Source organism: Quercus lobata, chromosome 10 (assembly GCF_001633185.2).
Source record: "Quercus lobata isolate SW786 chromosome 10, ValleyOak3.0 Primary Assembly, whole genome shotgun sequence".
Taxonomy (NCBI): domain Eukaryota; kingdom Viridiplantae; phylum Streptophyta; class Magnoliopsida; order Fagales; family Fagaceae; genus Quercus; species Quercus lobata.
Window position 1 is genome coordinate 43,024,220 of NC_044913.1, and position 22,215 is coordinate 43,046,434.

The 22,215-nt window shown below is 37.1% G+C and overlaps 1 pseudogene; it reads right to left on the minus strand.

Moving 5' to 3' along the window:
- Positions 1-14,873: 14,873 nt before the first annotated feature.
- LOC115964792 lies at positions 14,874-21,130 on the minus strand (annotated as a pseudogene).
- Positions 21,131-22,215: the final 1,085 nt, after the last annotated feature.

Genomic DNA, 22,215 nt, shown 5'->3' on the forward strand with positions numbered 1-22,215 from the left:
CAAGAAGTTAATGATCGGGTCCATCCAACATGACCCGGTTGCTACGATCACGACGACGTCAACCCCAACAGTAATGGCGATATTTGCCATATTAATACTTGACTCCCTTATAAGCTCTACTTTGATAAGCCGAGGAACTTCCGCGGTCATTGACCAGGCTAACGTGGCAAGTGAGTTGGCGTGTCTGTTCTGCGCTTGGCCAACTTGGGCCACCTTTACTGTACAGAACTTGCTAATGATTTTCTATACTGCCTGAAAATAAGCTTTCATTCGAGAATCCCGAGCTTCAAAGTTGCCCTAGACTTGATAAACAACCAGTCGAGAATCAGAGTAAATTTCTACCACCCGGGCACCCATGCATAAAACGGTCCTCAATCCGACAAGAAAGGTCCCATACTCGGCCTCGTTATTAGAGGCTTTAAATCCTAATCTAAAGGAATGCTCCTTATGTATTCCCTTCGAAGTAATTATGACGATCTTAGCACCAGCCCCCATGGCACTAGAAGCACCGTCCACAAAAACTTTTCCATGGGCAATTTTCTACATGATAGATCATCTTCCCGTCATTTTTTGGAGAAAACTCTACAACAAAATCAGCAAGGACCTGCCCTTTTATCGAGTTTCACAGCCTATACCGGATGTCAAAGGAACCTAGCCGAGTCCCCCACTTAGCTATCCGACCCATAAAGTCTGACCTTTTTAACAATGACTGTAAAGGATACTCAGTCAGGACAAACATAGTATGAGCTTGAAAATAGTGTGGCAGCTTCCTCATCGTGTGCACTAGGTCTAGCACCAGCTTCTCCAATGGTAGGTATCTTGTCTCGGCATCAACCAACGTTTTGCTGATGTAATACACTGGTTGCTGTATTCCTTGGTCTCTCAACAACATGGCGCTCATGGCATGATTGGACACTAAGAGGTACATGAATAAATCTTCCCCGAAATCTGTGGCTATTAATATGGGCGCTTGCATCAAATAATCCTTCAAATCTCGAAAGGCTCTGTCACACTCCTCATTCCACTGAAATCTCTTCCACTTCTTCAGAAGCTGATAAAACGGTCTACAACGATTAGCAAATTTGGAAATGAAATGGTTAAGTGCAGCTAACATCCTAGTCAATACTTGTAATTCTTTTGGATTGCTTGGCGGATTAAGGCGATTAACGGCTTTGATCTAATGGGGGTTGGCCTCTATTCCCCGATTGGTGATTAGATACCCCAAGAACTTATCGGCCCCCACACCAAAAGTGCACTTTTCAGCATTTAGGCGCAACTTATGTTGCCAAAGCACCTCAAACACCTCCTGAAAATCCTCTACATGCCGAGCTTCTTGCTGACTCTTCACTACCATATCATCGATGTATACTTCTATCGTACGCCTAATTTTATCCCGGAACATCCTCGTCATCATCTGTTGGTACGTGGCTCCGACGTTCTTCAAACCAAATGGCGTTATATTATAGTGATAGTTTGCATCCAGGGAGATGAATGTTGTCTTTTCTCAGTCCTCAGGTGCCAGGGCAATCTGATGATACCCTTGAAAGGCGTCCAAGAAGCTCATCCTTGGGTGTTCGTATGTGGCATCCACCAATTGGTCGATCTTGGGCATAGGGAATGGATCTTTCGGGCATGCCATGATTAAGTCCGTGAAGTCCACACAAACCCTCCACTTGCCGTTCTTCTCCTTCACTACCACGGTATTTGCTAACCATTCCAAGAAGAAGATCTCCCTTATCACCCCAACTTCCTTCAACCTCTGGACTTCCAACTTTACCGCATCAACATGCACCTTGGCCGCTCTCCTTAGCTTCTGTTTCTTTGGGAGAATGATGGGTCCACATTGAGCTTATGGACAATGAACTCAGGGTCCACCCTGGGCACATCGTATGGACTCCATGCAAAAACATCCATGTTCTGTACAAGGAATAACAACATTTCTACTTTATCCTGACTCTTCATGCTTGTCCCTATTTGAAAATACCTATCAGTATCTAGTAATATTTTAATCTTCATTAGCTTCTCTGCACCACTAGCCCCCATTTCTTCCTGGGGCTTCTATAATTGCTACGAAGATGCCTCCTCGGCAGTTTCCTTCTATTCAGCTTGCTTGCCCTTCCAATTGATTACGGCAACTAGGCATTGCCTAGCCACTTGCTGGTTTCCTTGTACTACGGCAACGCCCTGCTCGATAGAAAATTTAACCTTCACATGCAAGGTGTACGGAACAGCCTTCATTGCATGAATCCATGGCCTTCCCAGGATTGCTATGTATGGAGAGAACGACCTGACTACTATGAAGGTCACCATCACTTCCTTACCCTCCATATTTACAAGAAGGGAAATTTGGCCCTCGGGAATTACCACCCTTCCATCAAATGAGACCAGCGGCGTATCATACCTCGTCATGTCCTGATTTTTTAATCCAAGCCCCTCGAACAAGTTCGGCTACATTTCGTCGGCCCCACTTCCTTGGTCTATCATCACCCTTTTCATTAAGAAGCCGCTTATCCGCATCGTTACTATCAACGCATCATCGTGTGGTTGAATAGTCCCCTCAAGATCTTCCTCATCAAAAGAGATAGGTAGCCGGTCAACTTTTATCCTCTTTTCGGGAGGTCGCTTTTCCGAGCAATTTTCTTTGGGTGCCACTGTCAACACCCTTTTTCTGGTTATAATCACACCCCTTGGGGCGGCATAGATGACCTCAATCACCCCAAACGGCGGTGGGAGAGGGTTCCCTTTTTGCTAAGTGCCATGACCAGTATTCCAGTTTCTAGAGTCCACTATGAACTCTTTTAAATATCCTGCCTTCACCAGTTGCTTTAAGTGATCTTTTAATACCAGCACTGTTCGGTGGTGTGCCCCTTATCCCTATGGTAAGTGCAATACAGATTTTAGTTCCTCCGAGATGAGTCTCCCCCCATCTTGTTCGGCCACCTAAAGAATGGTTCGTTCTTAATGCGGTCCACAATCTTGTGTACCGGTTCCTTGAATGCCACATTCACCCCCCCATTTGCATTTCCAGTTCTTGCGTCTTGAAATCCTTCCTTGGTCTGGGGTAAAAACGCCTTGCCGAGAACGATTCAGCAATGAAGCCTTGCCCTTATTCTACATTCGATCATCCTCGAGGCGTTTATACTCCTCAATACGCCTCATAAGCTGTCTCATATCCTCAAGAGGTCTTTTCGTTAACGACTCCCATAGTTCAGAGTCCTCGGGAAGCCTTATTCTGAAAGTGCTCGCTGCAATCTTCTCATTACCCCTACCAATTTCGTTGTATAGCTCCCAATACCAGCTAGCGTAACTCCGAAGGGTTTTGCCGACCCTCATCTTTATGGATAGTAATGCGTCCACCGACTAAGACACCCGGCTGCATGTCACAAACCAAGCACTGAATTCCTAAATCAGCTCGGTAAAACTGTGAATGAAACCTTTTTGCAACCCATTAAACCATCTCAACGCCATGGGGCCGAGACTAGAGAGAAACACCTTACACATTCGAGTATCGTTGTGTGCATGTAAAGACATCATATGGATATAATGATTGATGTACTCTATCGGGTTCGTTTTCCCATTGTAGGAGTTAAATGGTGGCCGTGTAAATCTGCTCAGCATAGAGGCCCGTTCAATTACGTTTCAGAACGGTAACCGAGCAGCTCTTTGTAAGGCTTGGCTCATAGCGTCCATAGCAGCGTTGTAGGGCTGCCACTCCTCCAGGGAATCCAAACCATGATCGGCATATTCTCTTGATCGTGAATGGTCCCGGCGTTGACGTGACTCTCAAGAATGGGAGCGGTTCCTGCGTCGGCGTGATTCTCAAGAATGGGAATGATCCCGGCGACGACGGGAATCGGACTGGTTAGATTCCTCCTTTCCTCAATTTCCCATGCTACCATCCCTCCTTTCTTGGTTATCTCAGTCCCTTCTCTAGCGCTAACCTCTAGCCTCCAACTCCAAATCCTTCACCAGTCTGCACAACCGCTCCAGCTCCTGGTCTCTCTCGTCAAATTGCCCATGCCCTGAGGCACCTGACATTGTTCGGTGAGTCTGGACCCTTCCCCAAGGCTAGATTCTTCCTCTCTTCGCTCGTGCTCCCTATTCTCACGTCTTTTTTGTCGTCTCTCCTGCCATGTGGATTGAGAAGACCCCACAAATCCGCTCTTAGCATGGCCTCTCGAACGTTCTCCAGACATTTTCCCGTGCATGAGTCTCAGTCGAACCACTGCTTCATAGGATAGCCCTATGGTGGGCGCCAATTACATGCGCCGGAAGTGAGACTATTGGGCCTGATCTCACTTGGCCTCACAACTTACTTGTAATGTGGGTTTAAGATTTCCTACTTCGGGTCGTTCTTACATAGACTCTCTCTCTCTCTCTCTCTCTCTCTCTCTCTCTCTCTCTCTCTCTCTCTCTCTCTCTCTCTCTCTCTCTCTCTCTCTCTCTCTCTCTCTCTCCCAGAATCACTCTTTTTCTCTACTCTCTATTTTCTTGAGAACTTTTCAACAACCATTTCCCTCTTCATCTTCTCGTATTTATAGCTCTAGATTAGTGGAGAGATCATGATTACTATCATAGTTAGTGCAATTGGGGGTCCAATATCATCAATTGTAAGTGGATGGTTAGGTGGCAGTGGAATGTGGCGAATGTGGTCTTGGAACTCGGTTCCAACTCAAGTGGGAATGCTCAGCAGTGATGTTCCCTGAGTGCTGTCGGGCATGCAATGGTGTGTTCGAACGTCAGTCTTTCATTATTATTCAGGAATGGTTTGTCGAGCAAGGGTCAGGTGATGAAACTTAGGACTGCAATTTATGCGAGTTGGGTAGAAAGAGATTGGGGATGTGGGCCACGCTGCTGGGCCTGAATTCAAGGCCCAAATGGATTTGTATAGTGATGATGCCAAAAAATCAACAGTAAATCACACGGTCTTTACGTGTTCAAAGCAATACTTGCACAACACAAAAAGAAAAGACCCAACAAAGAGCACCGGTGTGGTGCCGGCCAAATACCCTCCGACGGTTAAGTTAGAACTTTTCACCACTCTAGAATGCCAAAACTGGGGTAAATTATGTGTGCCTTAGTTAGTGAGGGTATTGGGGCTTTCATAGTACTAAAGGGTTGACATCTTTTCCTTAGTTTAGAAGTATTTTCCTTATAGGAGTCCTTATGAGCATATTTTGCGGAACCCTTTCCTTGTAGAAGTCTTTCTAAGCATGGGGCACAATATATTTCCTTGTATACGCATGCATGGAAGCCAATTAAGATTATGTCAGAACCGTCAGTCTCGTGCATACCCTTCAGCTTAGTGTCGTCAGCTTTCCATCTCCTCCCAAGTTGACCTCGTCAGCTTCGAGTTGTAAACTCCCTACTGTCATCACCTGTTAATGGCCACAAGTAAGACTGACAGGTTTGTTTGGTACGTCGCTCTATGCCTTTTTAATCAGTGAGTATTCATATTTGCAATATTATCCGAATCATATAGCTACAATAATTATGTAAATTTTCACAATTATTTTGCACAAATATATTTTTGCAGAATGCTACATAGATTAATATAGGTGCATTTTAGGATTGGTTGGAAAAATTTGAGATCTTATGTTATTTTACAACAACTTATGCAAATGCTCTTATAATAAAATCATCATATTGTAGAGAGGGGCCTATGATTTTTGGAAGAAAGTTTGTAGAAAATATACCAACTTGTTTTTCTTAAGGTCAGGGGGCCCTTTGGGCCCACCACCGAGACATATAGTTGGAATGTTCTCCATTGAAATTGATTAAAGTGGAGTGATTTTGTTTTTTTTGCTGAATAAGTGAAGTGATTTCACGTGTGTCAAACTAGGACATCACATAATTACATATACAGTGGCCATGGGGCGAGGTCATCCTTTTCCCAAGTAGTCTTCCCTATGTAACAGTATTAACCATCTCAATTATTACTTTTGAACACCAAAACTGAATCAGAAAATAGTCCCCGGACCCAATATACTGACCTTTGTGGGTTCGATGTAACTTCCTTTGTGAATCTCTAATGTGAATGTCTTCATTTTTTGTCAAACACGTCCATGCCAAGTTGACACATTTTGTAGTCCAAATCATATAATTATAATATTCATGATTCCTTCGGCAATCAAAAAAAAGAAAAGAAAGATATTCATGATTCTTTCCCCTATATATGCATAGATATTTGGAAGCAAATTTTGAGATAACCAACTTCTTTTATATCTCTCAATCTCCCTTTCTCAAATACTCACATTTGGCACAGCTTGGTTTTTCAATATGGATCAAAGGAGAGTGGCCAATATCAAGTTCCGACCACAAGAGTTAAGAGTGAAGGCAAAAAGGTGCAATAGAGGGCAAATCCAGCTGCCTCCCAAGAGAGGATGTATCAAGCTTCAAATTTTCTCAATCCTTGTACACTATTTCATGAAGATCATGAAATGTGGAAGCGTTTAATTCATCATGATCTTCAGGTTATAATAGGTGTTCTTATAATCCTTTTTCTTTTTTCTTTTTTTAAATAATTTGAGATGTCATTAATATTAGAAAATTTCAGTTGAGAAATAAAATTTTTATTAGTTTTTTTTTTTTAATATAAAATAGAATTTTTACTCTAACATAATCTAAGTGTATATGTATGTGAAACTCTCTCCTGGAGACTTAAACCCGGCCCTTACCCTCCACACCCCACAAGCATTTATACTTGTGTAATGTTACTGTTTTTGTTCTTGTTTCTTGTTGTCACTACCCACGATCAAGAAAATATCAGTTGAGAATCTTGAGATGTAAATTTTTTTTATTAGCTTTAATGTTACTGTTTTCGTTCTTGTTTGTTGTTGTCACTACCCACGATTGTTGTATCATCTATTTCATTAATTTGAAGAATATTTTAACTTTCAAATTAGTGGAGGAATGATAAAAGGATGACTATCACATTGTAATATACAATTATTTGACATTTTCTATACCTTCATGTGATTTTATTTAATGGAATTATTTGACTTTTTCTCAACCATCACAAAGTTGTTACTATATATCGAACCATTTTTACTAGAAGAATTAGAAGTCAACAGCAGCCAAAGAGCATAATCGACATCAATTTTTACCCCCAAAGAAAAAAATCAACATCAATAATACTTATATATTAAAAAATAAAAAGCAGGCAAATGATAGTAAAATGCCAATGCCCCACGATATGAAACATCGCTTTTAAATTTTTTTTTTTTAAATAATAATTCTACTTTCTTTCTTTTTTATAATTCGATAATTAGAATATGTGATGAGATTTGAACTCAATATGTTTTTGTCAAAAACATTAAGTAATACTATTTGAATTACAAAATTCTGGGCAAATTTATTTTTTTGTGAGTGCAATTATTTGAAATAGCACTTTAAAAAAAAAAAAAGATTAAAAATAAGTTAGACCAAACATGTCATTAGTATTTGCTATATCTTACTAATATACCAAAAATAAAAGTTATGCTGAATTGAGAAACAAACATATATAATGTGTGCTTATCAAATATAAATATAATATATATATATATATATATATATATATATAATGCGTAAGGCTTTGACCTTCTGGTACTACTGGTGAAGAGAAGCCACATGTTTTTTTAACTTTAACTTGCCATGGTAATTCACTTATACATGACCTTTCTCCCTCTGCTTAATAATTCGGAACTTTCCCCAATGCCCAACTCAAAGAGAAAGCGCCAATCACGCCATTGACAAAATATGACTCTGCGTTTGGACAAACTTCAATTATATTTGTCATAATAAAATTTAAGATCACAACTTTTTTTTATTCACAATTTTAATGTGATAAAATGGCAAGTGGCAAAGAAAAAATGATGGATTTGTGTAAAAATGATATGCATGTCAGAATTGTGACAATCATGGCTAAAAAATAAGTTATAATCCTATAACAAATAGTTTGTTATTGACTTTGTTCATTTTCTCTCAATAATATGTTACTTGTTAGTCTTAAATTATTATGGATATTTTTATAAAATTTTAGATATAAACTAGTGTAAGAAAATATTTGGTCTAAATATATGATTATTTGTATGAATTTTTGCACAATAGTCTTAAATTATGACTTTTTTTGCCCTAAACATGATAGTGTAATAAAAATATCTTCAAATATTAAGTACAATAGTTTCTATTTTTTTGATAGGATATTATATACTATGGTTTTTGAGTAAAATTTGTAGTATGTCTTTATATTAGAATTTAAAATTCTTTTTCCTCTCTTTTATGTGTGTTTTTCTAAATATTAAAAAAAAAATTCTACAGAAATGGATAAATCCGTAAATGAAGGAGCCCACTAATGACTCTTCAGTCTTCCCCCTTGTTGTTTTTAAACTTTTTATCCCACGGTCCATGTTTCACTAAGTGCCTATTGGCCATTGCTTATAGAATATGAATTGGTACAATTAATCAAATCCTAAATAGCAAGGTTTTCAGACCCAGACCAGACCGGAAGGTCGGACTACAAAAATCGGAAACCGGGATGAAAATCGATTTTTTAAGCATAAAAAATCAGATTTTTTGTTAATTCCGTGAACCCCTAAAACCAGGGTTGGACCACACGAACCGATGGCAAGAACCGTGAACCCCTTAGCATTTTTTTTTTTAATAAAAACAACTTAACACAAGTTTATTCTTCTTAATTAAATTATCCATCTCTTACGAGGAATAAAAAAAAATTATAATTAAAATCCTTTAAAGATATTCAACTTTACTTCAAAAATTAATCATAAATTTTAATATTTTCATGGTTATTATTTTATTTTATTAACTTTCTTATTTAATTATTAAATATATGCTTGAAAATCATTAAATTTCTCTCACATATATAGACATATTGTCAATTTTGTTAGTTTTATAAATTTAATATCTATATTTAGGCTTTAATTAATTATGACGTCATCACGGTTTGATCCCGGTTCGGCCTCGATTTGACCTCAAAAACCTTGAACTTCTCCCTTTTATGGTTTAATAAACTGTCCGGATCTGAAAACCTTTCCAAACAAACTAATGTGCTGGGTATCTCCTAACCCTTTTTTTTTTTAAGCTTATTTACTAAATAAGAGAATTGTTGATAATTTTATGTTAAATATGTGATAAAATAAATAAAAATTAGTTTATTTAAAAGAAAAAAACTAATTTTGTTATTAAAAAAACTGATGGACACGGCCTTCTATGTAGTATGTACAATACCAATACGGGAAATTTTAAGACATATATTGTGCTTGTTGTCAAAGAATATTGGAGGAAAATCAAAGCAATATAAAGACAGAATATCTGCCACAGTTTCTCAATTTACTGACTTTAATTTACACCCTTATCATCAAACTAAGACCTTATCAAAGTCTCCTCTCGTACTCTTTTTTTTTTGATAGGACCTCCTGTACTCTTTATTCATCCATGAGGTGTTGCCGACACATTTTTATTTACAAAACTGCTTTTAGCCCGTGGGCCTTGGCTGAACAATCATACCGTCCAATCATTCAGTAAATCTATGACATTGAATTCATGTAAAACGAGTAAAATGCAGTCATTTTTGTTGAAAATACTAAAAAATATCATTTTATCAAAAAATTATTGATTAATATACCAATAATGTAAGAGATAATTGAATTCTAGATATCTTGAAAATACCTAAAAGATATCAGCAAATTAAATTACAAGACTCTTATTAAAATAGAATAGTAATAAATTGTATGTGTTCACTTAGTTTTCACTCTTGGTACTTCGTTGTTGGGGAATAATACTGCTTATTATTAAAAAGACTCCATCTTAAAAATAAAAAATAAATAAATTAATTAAATTAAATGGTTCATGCCCCCTCCAAGTGATAAAATTAAAGAGAGGAACATCCCTGCAAATGAGTGTATATCTCTACATTTTTGTCAACTAATTAAGATTTAAATATTTGACATTTGTGGCCGGGTTTAGTAACGCAAACTTTTTTTTTTTTTTTTTTTTTAGGGATTAGTAACGCAAACTTGTAACCTATGTATGGGGGCTTTAAAGTGGTGAAACATTGGCTTTGAAAAAAAAAAAAAAGCAAAGTCAGTTTAGTTAGTTGTTAGTTGTCAGTTTCTCAAAAAAAAAAAATATATATATATATATATATATATATATCTTTTGACATTTTGTATGCTCAGGTGTATACGATAGCATGATATAATTTATGTATGCCATAAGTCATAACTTCTCAAGTTTCTACCAAAAACTTCTCAAGTTTATAAAGACTATTAGTATTTGGTACTTTATTTTATTTTTCTAAATAAAACTCGCCCCTTCCCATAAGTAAGAGGGTGATTACATTATACAGATAGTAGTAATTATTAGAGCAGTGGATCTGGAACCTTTAATAAACAGTTGTTATATATATATAATAAAAAGTTGTTAGATTACTTTTTATCTTCTTCTTAGTTTATATATTTAGTGAAAATTTATTGGAAAACCTATAAATTTTTCTTGGTTCACTTTTCATCAACAAAAAAATTATACTTTTATAGTTGAGTTATATTTATTTTATAATTGCATCAATTATTAATCAAGTTATTTATTTTCAACTGATAGTTATGTTGGGTGCTTGGGACCCAACAAGTGAGACCTTTAAGAACCTTAAAATACCTCGTTTTTCTTTATTAATTATTATTCTCTTATCAGTGGTCTGGATTTCGAAAACATTCATCATATATTTGCGGAACATTGGAATCACTGTTATGACTTTTGAACTCTTAAAGTACTGCAGCAGATTACAACCTTCCTTGCTTCCATGCAACTTCCTAGTGCTTCCCATTATGTGAATCGTCAAACACATCCCTTACCAGCTTCATAAATTTGTTCGTTGAAATCTTCTTCTTTTTTTATTTTATTTTATTTTATTTTTATTTCCAATGATAAGTTTATTGATACATCCAGGGAATTTTGAACACACAACTTTACCCTTCATTCTTTATTATAACAGAAGGAATATCATTTGATCTATAAGTCATTGGCAATTGAAATCATATTAACATTCATGACTCTTGCTCTCCTCTCATTCCACTTTGAATTTGTTTACTTCAAATTAGTTAGATTTGATTTAATTTACTTCAAGTCAGTTTACTTCAAATCAATGGCATTGGAAATAACTTAGAGATAGGTATTGGAACTTAGGGTCCGTTTGGATACAACTTCTTTTGTTGAAAACTGAAAACACTGTAGCAAAATAATTTTTAAATGTATAAATAGTACCATGGGACCCATTTTTAATATATTTTTTTCTGAATAAAGTGACTGTGGGTCCCGTGAACAGTGAAATTTGTCACTCTAAAATGCGTGAATAAAAAATAAAAAATAAAAGAGAAAAACGCAAAATTGAAAACGCAAACGTAATAAACGTGTTATCCAAACAATCACTTAGTCTCTTAAAAATTGTAGTCACGTTTAGTTTCTTATATTTCATTGTTACTTGCATTGCAAAAAATCTTCTTATTAAGTGGGGCATTTTCTAAGCTCGAACCCTAACCCATGAAGTCAAAATCTACATCGAATTTGGTTTTCATCCCAAATTTCACTTTGAGTAATCTGCAGACGCTAATAAGGAACCAAACTTAATTAAAAATTGATTTTTGATTTTTTGCTCAAACTATGGTTTGAGAAGACATCACAATCGGAAAAGTGGAGAGATTAGAGATTTTTGACTTTTTTTTTCTCAAACTAACTTAAGCGTTTGTTTGGTTGAAGGGGTGGAAAAATGGGAGAATATAAGAGATTTAATTTTTTTTTTCTAATATGTATTTGGTTGGGATAGTGAAAAAGTGGAAAGATGAAAAACTCATTTATTTGGTTGAGAAGAAAAAATGAGATGATAGAAATGATAGAAAATGAAGTTGGTATAAATTTACAATTATGTCCTTATTAAAAAAAAAACAAAAAGTAACACATTTTATTATTAAAAAATTGTGCATGGACACTTCAATTTTTTTTTTTTTTTTAAAGAACACAAGCCAAGGGATCCAAAACAAATGAGCAAAGTAGGTTCCAGTTAGTTTAATTGGTAAAGTCTCTGATGGTTGTATAAGAGATTTGGAATTCAATCCCCACCTACACCAAAAACTGGTTGGTGTCTTGGTCTGATGATAAAGAGCTATTATCAGGAGTGGACACCATAGGTTGAAACTCTTTCAAAAAAAAAAAAAAAACAAATGAGCAAAAAATAAATAAATAAATAAAATGAGGGGTACATAAAAAGACAAAAACCAAAGAATAAAACCAAAGAAAAAAATATATATAAATAAATAAAAAAGACCAAAGAAGAAAATGACAAACCCATGTGCAATGAGCACATGGGTTTTTTCATCTGCAATTCTTGTCTCCAGTTTTGTCCTTGATTTGGGGAGAAAACATTTTAGCAGGCCTGAGAAGAAAACATTTGAGCCCCACCAATTTTCACTCCTCTCTTCTCTTCAACTAAACACCCAAAAAATCATTCTCTCCACTTTTCTCTCCCCCCTTTTCCATCCCACTAAAATCTCCCCAACCAAACAGACCCTAAATAAATGTGACAATGATTAATGGTGGCTAGTGGGGAATCAAAATTTTTAGTATTGGAGAATCCATGAGGGTTTTTTTTTACCTAGTCTCTGTTGAGTAACAATGATCTTCATACAAATCGAATTTTTTTCTCTAATACTAAATTTGACACAAGAAAAACAAGAATAATTCAAAATTAAAATTAAAAATAGGAAAAGTAAAGATAGAACCTACAGTTAGCACTTATAGTCTTGTTTAGAGTTAGCATCCAATAAGGAAAAACCACTAGGAGAGTTTAAACTATTGGTATGATAAATTTAATCATTTAACCACATACTTCATAAAATTTTAAATGGTGGGTAGAGCAAATGATACAATGATCAAATTTATGACATCTTCCTCTAATATCATGTTAAATTACTAATTGTCCCCAAAATTTAAACTATTGAGATATAATAAATTTAATCATTTAATCACATATTTCTAATAGATATTAGACCCTAGAGATAATTTCAATATAAACTTTTATTCATCAAAAGAATCTCTCCTTTGACAGGGGTACACAACTGAAAGCTTAAGTAGGCACACTAAACCCTAATTCTAACTATCACTAGAAATCCAAATGGCATATCACAAAAATGCCCTAGACTTTAAATAAAAATACTATATACCTAATTAAATACTAGGACCTAAAATAAAAACTATATATAATTTACAAATAAAAATTACAAGTGACTCCAAAATCTAATAAAATTAAGCATGCGTCTGCCTAAGGAGTTTTGCGTATTTTGCGGTTTTTTTTTTTTTTTTTTTTTTTTGGTCCCACAGCCTTGTTCATAGACCAGCCAACTTGTGAAAAATGCGTAAATAGTATTTTGCCTTTTAAAAATTATTTTGCTACAAACAAACCCTAAATTATAATAAAATTTTCTATGCGCTTCCTGCATATCCTAGTGCTTACTCCAAGGATTTTTCTGATTCTAAACAAGTCTAGGTGTTGACTCCTGTGTTCTATTTCTATATTTATTTTTCATATTTTTTAATTTTGTGTGTTAAATGGTTCTAGCTTATCTGCATCAGATGAGTTTCAACTTTCAACACCTAAAAATCTAGAGCTGAATCTGACCTGCGATGGTACCAGGTCTTGCTTGCATGGAAATTGATAGAATTAAGACACTAGGATTCTTGATTTGAGCTTATGTATCGAACATATGCACTTTCATGCTAAGCTCCAGTAGAAACAATCTATAAGAAGAGAATTCCCACTTTGAATTAGCAAGTAAAAAGTTAATCTTCACTCCTTTTAAGAAATATATCTTCTTTATGCTCTTCTTATTTTTTAAAACAGTCTTCACAATCACAAGCTACTTTAACATGAATATCTTCAACTTGCACATGGTTTGAAACCAAATAACAATTGTGATTAGCTTTTTTATTAACCAGGTTTTAATTTTTGAATAATTTTCTGTTAAATTAGGCTGTGTTTGAATTGGGTGAAAACTGTTTCCGGAAATCATTTTCCGTAAAACCGGAGTGTTTGGCTGTCACGGAAAATATTATTTTCCGGAAAATGACTTCCGGTTGACCAATATTTTCACCTTTGACCCGGAAATCATTTTCTCCCCTCATTTTCACTTCAAATCACTTCTGGAAAAAGAGAGCGAGAGAAAGAGAAGAGAGAGCCCAGATCAGAGAGAGAGAGCCCAGATCGCGCCGCGCCGACGAGCGGCGCGATCAACAATCGCGCCGCTCGTCCGACGATCGCACCGCGCCGACGAGCGGTGCGGTGCACGATTGCGATCGATGAGATCGCGCTGTGCGATCGTCGATCGAGCGGCGCGATCGACGAGCGCGCTCGTCGGACGCTCGTCGGACGAGCATTTTGCCGGATTTGATGCATTTTCTGGTAAAATGTTTAAATGAACCAAACAACAAAATTAATTTTCCGTAAAATGAATTTTGTGACAGCCAAACACATGAAAACGTTTTCCTTTCCGGAAATGGTTTTACGCGAACCAAACACAGCCTTAATGGCTGTAATGGTAGCATGAGGGCTGTGACATCACAAAGAGACAGATAACATTCTTCATAACTTCAACCTCTGCCTTTGCTAAAAAGTGGGCTACCGGATCAAATAAAATGCAAAATCCTGAATATTGATAAGGGAAACTGTGATGCAGTCATTTAAATCTTAAGCGGACACTACATTATCATAGCAAAAAGAAAAATTGCAACAACTTATATTTCACAATTGAATAATAATTGCACCATATGCAAGACCAAATTAAGCTCTTCTCATTCACCAAAAAAGGATCTTTAACCACGTCCTTTTTTCTTATTTTTGGTTTGTGTTTAAACAGAACAAAACAGTACAGAATTGATTTCCAGTTCTGGTATGAACCTGAATTGCAAAATTGTGACAATCAACGAACATCACCAAAGGTCGGGTTACCACTCAGCTACAACACAAACTCCAATTGAAGATTTCATCAATTCATAGGAAACGCAAAATTCAGCAACTGTCTAACCCTGCAATAATCTGCTTGGAAGTGGGCATTCATATCTGCCATATCCAGATTGTTTCTCAACACAGATTAGGATCGACAACACAGGAAAGGCGGATTCTCCTCCGGCATCAACACATTTGGCGTTTTGTTAATGCTATTCCCAGCTGAATTATGACCTTCCCTTTCCCACTAGAGGCCACACATGGCACCCCCATAAGCACAACCATCATTGCCAACCGTTATTGGTACTAATCTTCTTGCTTGTTAAAAACTCCATCTAGATTCCTGGCTTCCAATACATGCCAGTGATCCTCAATATGTGGATTCTCTTTGGTAACCTCGACAGTCATATGTCACCAGAGGCCCCATCAACAGAGTCGATAACAATCTTATTTTCCTCCACATGCATCATGTCTGGAGCTCCGTTAGAGCTCTCTATCCGAATGCGAGAGCTGAATATCATTACCTTCAAAACTAGCACCTTGTAGTGTTGTGGTGCTCTTTCCCTCTGCATAAGGCATGTTACTTTGCAAGTTTACATCCATGCACGGTTGAGGGTGCACTTTCTGGCCATCAGCATCCATATCAGGTTTTAGGTCCACAGAAGGATGCTCTTTTTCAACATCCATTTGCTGGCCTGCATTTTCATCATTAGATTATCTACAAGGAATAGAGCTTCCAAGCTGCTCTTTTGAAGAGGGAATAGGCTCATCAGTCACTACGCTCTGCACAACAGTCTGATCTTCTGCAGCCTTAGACAACTCCAGAGCATGATTCTTGGCTGCAATCTCTTCTTGCTTTTGTGCTTGTTGCATTTTCTCTAGCTCTGGCACAAGATCCCCATACCGCCTCTGTAAGGTTTGTTCAAGCTCCTTTTGCTTCTGAACTTCCTTCCAGATACTATCTATCCGGTGTGAAGCTGCTAATTGTTCTTGCTTTTGTAAAGCTTTAAAACAACTCGAGCTCCAATGTGGCAGTGTCCATCTTCTTGAAGGTTTCCCCAATCTTTAGCCAGAGAACTGTTTTAGCTCGATGTCTGAAAAATCATAATATCCAATATTTTAGTAACCTATGGAGTTTGATTTTGTTAAATATTAGCAACGCGATGTGTTATACCATATTGTGTATGCTAGAATGGATGCGGAAAGGGGAAGCATAAAATAGGAACACTGAGAACACGAGGGTTACGTGGTTCAGCCTTGCGGCCTACATCCACGGAGGAATCCCTTAAGGGCTACATCTTTATTATGTATAAGAGTGTAGTACAATAACTTCCTATGTTACAATGAACCCTAACATGAGTATATATAGGCGACTAAACCCTAGACTACTAGTACAAGCAGGAATGGGCTTAGGCCTATTATATTGGGCTAATATGTCTAATATATATCTCTAACACCCTCCCTCAAACTCAAGGCGGAAGCTCGATGAAGACTTGAGGTTGGATAAGCATGAGAAGATCACTTGAAGATGCTTTGAAGAATGCCTTTGAAGAAACCACAATGAAGAATGTGCCAAATGTCCAATTTTGGAGCTTCAAATGAAGAAACGGAGGCCAAAATCGGAATCTACGCGAAAAACTGAGCAAGATAGGCCTTTTTGGAAATTTTGACTTTTGGTCAAAAGTCAACGCAAGAAGTCAAAAGTCAAAGTCCAGAGTCAAGTCAACAGTCAAAGTGCTCACGGGTCAGATCCGGGTGGTCCGGGTCGGGTCGGTCCGGGTCGTGGTGCTGACGAGACGACACTGCTGACGTGGCTGATGACGTGTCGCTGACGTGGACTAGGGCTGACGTGGATGTGCTTGCGTGGCTGCTGACGTGGAGTGATGACGTCATCCAGATGACGTCAGCAGCAGATTTCCGGCGAGTGGAAGGCGCGTGACGGAGAAGCCGGCGCGTGGAGGAGAAGCCGGAAAATAGGGAGGCGCGTGTGAGCTCGGTTGAGCCCCAGAATTTCAGGTTCTGTAGATCGGTGGACGAGGAGGCCGTCATGGCGGCGCGTGTGACTGTGATCCGAGCTGGGAGTTGAGAATCTTCGGCGGCGCGTGTGAGAGTTCCAGGAGCCATTGGTCGCGCGTGGTGGCGCGTGCGGCTGCCGTTGGAGGTCGGGTTTCTGGGTTTTGGCCGCGATATGCCGTGGAGCACCTATGTCTTGTTGGTTTCATCAGGCGAAGGCTTGATGTGCACAGATCTGATAATTTAAGTCCTCGCTTTGCTTGAGTTTGTGGATCTTGGACACAGCACTGCGCCACGGTGGCTGCGAGATGCGATGAATTCTAGATCCAGCAGAGAAACATGTGTGACTTCAGATGGTGGTATGCACGTGAGAATCTTCTTTACCTGCTAGAGATGTTTTGTTTGATGCCAAGAACGGAGTTTGGCTCTGATACCATGTTAAATATTAGCAACGCGATGTGTTATACCATATTGTGTATGCTAGAATGGATGCGGAAAGGGGAAGTATAGAATAGGAACACTGAGAACACGAGGGTTACGTGGTTCAGCCTTGCGGCCTACATCCACGGAGGAATCCCTTAAGGGCTACATCTTTATTATGTATAAGAGTGTAGTACAATAACTTCCTATGTTACAATGAACCCTAACATGAGTATATATAGGCGACTAAACCCTAGACTACTAGTACAAGCAGGAATGGGCTTAGGCCTATTATATTGGGCTAATATGTCTAATATATATCTCTAACAGATTTTAAGTAACATGGCTGAAAAGCAATGGATCTGCGAGCAAATTTTACATTTAATTAATGGGTGAAATTTCCGTGATCTTGATTAAAAGATTATTTATATGGGTTTTAGCACAGCATTGTAATAAATTACATTCTCTTTTTTCCCCCATTGCCCTATCATTGTTGAAAAAATAACAGACACATTTTGAGAGAAATTTCTACCCCAGATAATGATTAAAAAACAAAAAAGAGCTTGTTGAAACAGAGGTCTGCAATGCCAATGCAAGTGTAAACCCATACATCTGCATTTATGTTAATTTACAGTTAAGGTTCCAATATATTCAGGAAACAACTCAAAACATATTTCTGCCAAAATTTTGCTATTAAAGACATGTCATGCAACAGCTATAATTTAAACCATATTTCACATTTGATGCGAAAAACTGCAACATGATTTTTTTTTTTTTTCTCTCATGATAAAAGTAAGTTTGCCATAGAATAAAAACTTATGAAAGTAGCAACAAGTTTTAGGAAGAAGACATGATCCTCAAGAAGTGGCACTAATATAAAATTAAAAATATTGCCCAGAAGGGCCAGAACAAAGATTCGGCAGGTAGAACTGTCCTTAAGAAATGGCACTAGCACACCTCCTAATCATGTGTGAGAACTTTAACCTTATTCTCAAGGCTCTCTGCCTTAGCTTTATCACCAACCATCTTCTTTCTCACTCTCCAGCCACACTTGAGAGACCATAAGCATTATGGGTAGGGGAGTACATGAGATCATTTAAATAAGTTTTGTGTGCTTCAACAAATTCGTCAAGGGATTGATCCTCATGCCCCATTGCCACATGAACTTATTGGGCCTCTTCCTCTATCAAAGAATCAGCCTGCCAACAACAATATAATTAAAAGTTTGCAACTTGATTCTCTCTGATGATAAAAGTGTCTAGAGTAAAAACAAATATATCAAAAAGGAGGAAGCTATAAGGAATACAAACTATAAACAATCATCACACAAACAGTTCATAAACTCAATTCTTTAGTATAATCGAGCGCTCTAAGAAGCATTGTTATAGATGCTTTTCCTAGATAATGGGTCACCATGATGAATCCAAAAAAGAAATATTACAGTATACTGATGCCATAGGAATGAACTTGCCCATCTGTATAGAAATAATTCACAAGCACACATAATTTATATACCAAGACATACAGGTTTTGGCATCCAAACTATAAATCTATCTTATGTTCTTCCTAACTATTATTTTCTTTTCTCAACTCAAACTTCCAAAGGATGATTAATACATGTTTAAGAGATGCAAAAAAGATAGATGGAACACATATCTAAAAGATTCTTCTGACAAGTGTATATGCTAGACACTTCTACTGGTACAAACATAAAAAGACAATGGTTTCATTTCTGCATCAATGAAAACTTCAAAGATGGAGGATAGTACCACTGACTCAATAAAGGTGCTTCATTTAAAGTCAAATACACAAAAACAAGGAGACAAAAGTGACAACTAGAGAAGCAGTTATGAAAACGAGAACCTTGAAGATACAGCACAATTAAATTCATACCTCTTTCAGCTCTTCTTCTTCAAAATCATCTATCTCAGGAACAGCAGATCCATTCACAGAGCGCTTGACCCCTCTCTTTTTCTCCGTGTTCATTTTTTTTCAAGAGGATACTTTGCGTTATCATGTTCTAGTAAGGTCAAGAGCTCCTTCCTTATCATTTCATCAGCCTGCTCAATAGAAGTAGGAGGAACAAAGGAGCTCTTACCTCCATCTGCTCTAAAAAGAGAATTTCTAATTAGATCCAACGAAGCAGTAGGAGTCCTAGGGAGCTCCCACTGCAGTACTTTCAATATCTTGCTAATCAAAGCCTGTTGTCGTGCCTCTCCTTGTGTTTTCTCTAACCATCCTATCAGACATATCTTCTTCAATCTTTTCCTCTAGTTCTTCATTATCTTCTGGGACCAGATGCATAACTATCTGGTAATCATTCTTTGGCCGTGGAAGTGTGCTTAAACCTGAACGCAAGTTCCTTCTAAGATCAGCCAATTCTAGGAGTTCCCTTTGGGGTCATATTAAAAGAATAGACGTCCCTCGATGGTGCCATGCCAATTCTAGGAGCAAGACAAGCACCTCCAAGAGTTGCCGAAAGAGTCAGCATAGGATTTGGTGTTAGGATCTCTCTCTTCTTAGGAGTGACCCCCGAAAAATCTGAATAGTGCAACTTTGGATTCTCTCCTTCTAATAATGGTGTCTGAGACTCCCACAACCTTGCCAGGTTTTCTGCTTCCATCATAATTGCATCACCCTTACTAGCAGGTTTTTTTGTGGAGTTCATAAAGGGGTCATTCCCTGCTGTGGTGTCTGGGTATAATTTGCTAGAAGAGCACGCGTCGCACCACTCCCTTCAATAAGTTTCTCAGTCCCCCAAGATCACAAGCATAACCAATCTTTGCAATCTCCTCCAACTCATGGTCCGAAATATGGGGTGCAGGAAGCATAAGTTTTGTCCTCTTCCTAACTGTTTCCGGATCATTCATCTTGTTGGTTTGTAGTATAGCTGATGGGGCATCCTGCCTTTGTGAAATTTTATTCTTCGCAATATTTTGTTTTCTTAATTGTGCTTCCACGTCCATTCTTCTTTTCCCTTCAAGTTCTTCAATTGTGGCGGGGAACTTGGGCGGTTCCACTGTTCTATCTTCATTAGTAACGTCAAAAAAGCCTGGAGGAGGCTTCTTCTCAAAGGGAATCTCAGCATTATAATCTATTCCCCGTGCCTGTTATCAATTCCAGCAGCCTTCAGTTCTCTCCTTTTCTGTAGAGAAGTAAGTCTCTTGGCCTCCTCAAGCTGTTTCTCCCTGGCTTTCCTCTTTGCCTTCTTACCCTTAGTATTGGCTAACCGAGCTCGTGCATCGGAAAGCATTTCCTTCTCATCCTTATCCATATCAAAGGGATCAGGACGTGCAGGCTTTGACTCAGGATTCGGGTCAATCTCTCCAGGACGCAATTTCCAAGGGTCATCACCAGGTTCATAGTTCTCATCCTTAGCACAGGCTGCATCATGTAGTTTCTCATACTGCTCAAGGCATTGGGATGGAGTACACCCAACAATTGGTGCAATTGTCCTCCATTGGGTGGGCATGAGTTTAGCAAGATTGAGCAGTTTCTCATCCTCTTCCCTGGTCCACTCGGTCTATAATAATCATGGAGATCAAATCATCAGTTCCTACATTTTCCAAAAAGGATTCCAAAGTAATGTAAACTGAAAGTCATAAAATTCAACACGAAAAGTGAAAACAACCCAATAGACCATAAAATGGGAATGATAAAAGATATTACCAATAAGCTGCCAGAACAATGCACAATGAAGAAATACATTTGCGGTTGAGATTTCAAAGAAACACAAAACAAAACCCATTTCCAATCTCATGCATTTACCATTTTTGCGGATAAAAAAAAACTAAAACATCCATTAAAAACAAACCTCCACAAAAACCCACCAGCAAATTCCAATACCCAATACCAAACAGAGCACAATAAAATTAGATAACCTGTAATGACAAACTCTTTTCCCTCTCTAGGAATAGCAAAATAAAAAAGAACCCACAAAACATATAAATGTAAAGCAACCAGCTTGACTCTGAAACTCTCATAAAAAAAAAAAATTATAAAAAAAAAAAAAAAAAAAAAAAGCTTAAAACCCATTAAGCATCAGACTTAAAAGGTTCCATTTTGGAATGCACCTTTCTTAAATATAATTTTCACTGATTTTTATGTTTTAAAAGCTTTTCTCTTTATTGGTACTACCCTTTCTTTATTGTATTATTTTATCTCTCTCTTTCATATGGAGAAGAAAACATCCGCCACAGCAAAACTCTTGCAAACAAAAAATTATTCTCATCAAATAAATAAAGATAGGCTTAAAATCCGATTATTTTGTTAAAATTGAAAATTTTTTTATTGAAAGTACTGCAGATAAAAATAAAAGTAAAAGTTAGCTAAAATAGTATACTAAAACTCATAAATAATATCAAAAAGTGTAGTGAAGTCTATAAATAGTAACAAAAATAAACTGAATAGTAAAATAAGTTGACAAAAATAAGTGTAGCTAAACACACATTAAGTTATTTTAATTGATTTTTTTCACAACAAATATAGATAAAGTATTTTGATTGTTATGATTAATAAAGTTTAACGCTTATTATGAGCCAATTGGTTTGATGGCACCTTGGGGTTGAGTAGTTAAAATAAAAAAAAAAAAGGTTTTATGAAAAAAATTAAAAAGTCATGATTTACTTTTTAACTACAAACTTTGGTTTTTTTTAAAAAAAAAATTTAATTATTATAATTTTTTTTTTTTGAGAAAAGAATTATTATCATATTAAATATCAAATTAGGTTAGGGGTTACTATTGTGAGAGTTTTTACCATTTAAATTAGATTTTCAAAAATATCACTTCCCCA